The following is a 4,606-nucleotide window of genomic DNA, read 5'->3' on the forward strand; positions in this document are numbered from 1 at the left end:
GTGTTGGGATGGGTGATCGAGCCATTGGAGAGTTTGTAGTACCATATCAGATTGGTTCTTGGTCTCCATGAGGAAGATGAGGTCAGGACATATCTGTTTCTTTATGTCTTTTAGTTTCTGGACTGTTGTGGGGTTCCCCAGCCCACAACAGTTCCAGCTTACCAGCCTTAAGGAAGAGGGGTCGGCGGATTCTAAAAATCCACCTTCTTCTTCCTGCTAGTCAGGAAAAGGGAGACTCTTGGTGAAGCTGAGTGAGCTGGTTGGTGGGAAGCTGCATTGTCGTGGTTTTGAGAGTTTCCTTGTTGAGCTCCCGAGTTTGGTGTCTGAGATTTATCCTTTGATGCAGAGGGTCCCGAGGGAGTTCTGGTTGGTTTTTTCTGACTTGGTTTTGAGTTACCAGGTCTTGAGCCGCCTTTTATGACCGTATGTTTCCTTGGGGAGCCACTAGTGAAGTTTCTTTTTTGGGTTTTTGCTCCCAACAACGTTTGATTTCCTTTTGTAGGTGGTCTACCTCGACCTCTCTTGCTTGGTTCTCCCAGGTCTTGATTTTGAGTGGGGGGACTGGTCACAACTATAATGTGCGTACGGTGGTTTGGTGAGAGATTGGTAGACTGTGGATTCGAGAGAGATGCGTTAGCCAGGTTAGCCGCCATTATCGTGTTAGTTGTGTTCTCCATAAGGTTTTTAGTTTCTCCTTGTATCACCCTCATACGTCTTACTGCACTCTCCGTTGGATCAGGACAAGCCATATATTGGATTGTGACTTCTCTCAGATCGTTTAAGACTTGTTCTCTAGAAGGGAGATCCCCATTTGGCGTCAAGTTAGCATTTGTCAGCGGTTGAATTTTATCCACTTGGTTCCCCATAGGTGGTGGAGTTTGTGGATCAGGGCATGAGATGTTTCGTTCCAGTGGTGGTCTTCGTGCTCTAGAAGAGACAGTGGGTTCACCTTGGGGTTCACCTGATGAGTTTGATTTTTCTCTCCATTGTAGGTTTCGGGTTGGGGGGGGGGTGGCTTCTGGGGCTCCTGTTACGGTGAAGAGTGGAACCACCCGTTCTAGATACAGATCGTGAGGGTGCTCGGGGTTAGAAACGCCTAGCAAAAGTGTTTCTCTGATCTCGTGGGACAGGTCTTGCTCCAGAGCGAGAGTGGTTTTGGTGTTTCAAGTGCTCATAAGGACGTTTCCTAGTTTCGTATCTTTCATATGGTTGATAACTTCTCTTAGTCTCTTGATATTTGTCATGAGAGAGACGCAGACAGTAGGGACAATGATTTTTCTGATTCTTGTATTCTAAACAGATTAGAGCTTCACTGCCATCTGGAAACTCAATGATTGTTTCCTTTGTTATAGGTTCTAATCCGTTGATGAGGACTTTTAGTTGTATCGACGAGGTGGAGATGTCCCATTCCAGATTCTCGCCAAGGGCTTCACCAATGGAGAGGACCATCTATTTTTTCCAATAGTGTTTTGGTAGACCTTGGATTTCAAGCCAAAAGGGAATCAGTGAAGGGAAATATGGTGAGATAATGGGTTCTCATCGTTGGAGAATAACCATCCATTGGTTGAAATGGTAAGGTCTATTGGCCAGGACTTGTTGGAGATCTTCTTCGAGCTCAAATTTGAACTGAAACACCCCTTGACCTAGATCGGCACCATCTGCTTTTCCTTCCAGGTTCCAGCGATTAAGGAGGAAAGGGAAAATAGCCCACATTCGTTGACCAGCGGAGTTAGTAAGTGTACCTAATAGGGTGAGGGAGTAATCCTGAGTTAGATCTGTTGTATCCAGCGCTGGTGCCTTTATTCGCTTTTGGAGAGGGGGTAAGTAGTTCATATCCACGTCTTTCCCTTTCAAATGGTGTGGGATACGATTTGCCATGGTAACCAAAGGGGTTTGAATCGCAGGTTTTGGACAAGGATGTTTGGAAGGGTTATAGTAACGGGAAAAAGCTTTATAACGGGAAAATTCGAAAGCAAAGTGGTTCTTCAGCAAGCAAAGGTGGAAATAAATGCATAAAAGGGTTAAGGTAATACCAGATTAGCAGAGCATTGAATTCTGGTTGATGATTCTCGGAGATTTGCCATGGAGATGTGAAGAACAGTTGGTCGATGGAGGGAAAGTCTGTTGGATAAAGCCAGGGTCCAAATCCTATTGGTGGATAAGGGTGGGTGAGATCCGGACAAAAGGCTTCATCCTAATCTCGATTGTTGTGCCTAGGAGAGTTTGAAAACTCGTAATAGAAGTAAAAGATCATCAAACCAATATCACAAGAATTCACACAGAATATAGGAATTCGTAGACAAGTAATTCTAAAAATTCCAATTCTTGATTACAAATAGACTTACCAATAATTCTCACTTCTTGATTGGTTGTTGCAAGCGTTAGCTAGCAAATTAAACTCATACAATTTCCCTAACAGTTAATCTTCCCATCAAAAGTCTGTCCATGGACATTTCCTATTTGGTGGTGTGTCTCGTCAACACAAGTCTTTCGTGTTGGAGATGACTATGGAGATGGTTAATCCATCACTTGTTGAGATCCTTTAGGATAAACATTGTCCGATCAACACCACACTACTGGTCCCAATCTGTCCCCAACTCTTCTTCGTCATTATCCACTCGGAATTCGTTACCTTAACATGCATGGCCTTAACATCTCCTTCATTTTACAGTTAGATCATAAGAGAATTCCCGTGATTTGAAAGCTGATACCTCCCGTTTTCTCACAACGAACTCGTATCTATCTAACGGGGACGTTACAACCGCGGGCCCGCGGCTTTGTACGTGCTGGTTTTAACTGACATTGGTTGCAGACATCAAACTGTTGTTTTGGGTGCACAAACATTCAATATAACAAACCTGGTGTAATCTGGTGGACACTGGATAGAAGTTTGTAGCTGTGGTCTTGATCGGTCGGGCAAAGACCATTGTGGTCATAGTGGCTTGCCTATTGGCAAAGTAGATTGAAGAAACTCAGATACGTGAGACAAACAAAAAATAAATGAAAAAGTGACTCGATTTGATATACAAACTCTTTGTAATTAAATTTGGTTACAGATCAGTTTGATGTAATTTTGGTTTGTGATGATATGAAAACTTAAAAGAGAAGAAGGGATTTATTTATCTATTATAATGATTTAATTCGATTAATCTAGATTTGAAAAAAAGAAAATAATTTTTAGAAATCTTTATTTATTCAGTTTTTTAGTATGTTTAATATAATGAAAACCAAATGATTTATAAAAAAATTCTTGGTTCAATTTGGTTGAATTGTTTGGGTGGGTTCATTACGGATTCCCTGTTCACCTGCTCTCGTTAACAAAAATTTTAGGTTCAAACGAAATTAAGTAATATAAAAGAAAAATAATTAAAAAAAAATTATTCTAACCAATAGACCTCCTACGTAGTTGTAAGCCAAAACCCATCACAAGTAACAAAATACATATAATTTCTTCTAAAAGTTAAATTTCCCATCAAAAGTTTGACCAAATTCCCAATTCGGTGGAATCACATTAGTAAAATCTTTTGAAACCCCATCACTTGTCCCAATCCTCAATGATAAACCTCTGACCTGTCAATACAACACCAGTGGTCCAGTTTTGTCCCCAATTCTTGATCATTGTTATCCAACCGGTCTGGGCTCCCTTAATTTGCATAAACTTAATATCTCTGGCTCCGCCTACATTGTATGAAAAGAATGTTAAGAAATTCGGGTTTTCTTTGATTTCAAAATTTACACCACCAGTTTTGCACAAGGAACAAGTCTGTATCTAACTGAGACAACCCCGGCTTTATACTTGGCGATCTTGAGGAACATTGGTTGGAAGAGATCAAAGTGTCTTTGTGGTGGGTTACACCAAATGTCTCTAGATTTGGTGTAATCTGGTCAATAGAAATTTGTTGTCGTGATCTTGATGGATCCGGGCAAACACCATTGTAGATCGTGTGCACATATGATCTCATAACAAGCCCCGCATATGTACCAATTGTTGAAGAGTGTGGTGCTCAATGCTGCTGTGGCTAGACCATAAACTTGTTTGTTTAAATCCCCGTATCCACAAGCTCCCTCTATTGAATGTATAATGAAGAATAGTGACTGTGTATTAATTATGGCTTTGATTGAAAAAAAAAAAGATCAATTCACAGCCTTGTTTGTTTAGATCCCCGTATTGACATTATATATTAGTATTTTAACTTACGTTGAGTGCCTCCACCATGGAGGGAGCTTGTGGATACGGGGATCTAAACAAACAAGGCTATGGTCTAGCCACAGCAGCATTGAGCACCGCGCTCTTCAACAATTGGTACACATGCAGGGCTTTTTATGAGATTACATGTGCACACGGTCCAAAATGGTGTTTGCCCGGATCCATCAAGATCACAGCAACAAATTTCTGTTGACCAGATTACACCATATCTAGAGACATTTGGTGTAACCCACCACAAAGACACGTTGAGTGCCTCCACCATGGATATCACCGTAAAATGTGGCTTCGTGCATCATACCAAGAAGTGTCGAGTCCGTTGGTTGGGTCGCGGGGTGCTTCGTCTACATCACCAATGTCACCAAGAGTCGTGGACACGAACCATGTGATCGTAATTATCAT

At 41.6% G+C, this 4,606-nt stretch overlaps 1 pseudogene; it reads right to left on the minus strand.

Annotated features, from left to right (window-relative positions):
• Nucleotides 3,454–4,606, minus strand: LOC104720612 (annotated as a pseudogene).

The sequence above is a fragment of the Camelina sativa genome, chromosome 10 (assembly GCF_000633955.1).
Source record: "Camelina sativa cultivar DH55 chromosome 10, Cs, whole genome shotgun sequence".
Taxonomy (NCBI): domain Eukaryota; kingdom Viridiplantae; phylum Streptophyta; class Magnoliopsida; order Brassicales; family Brassicaceae; genus Camelina; species Camelina sativa.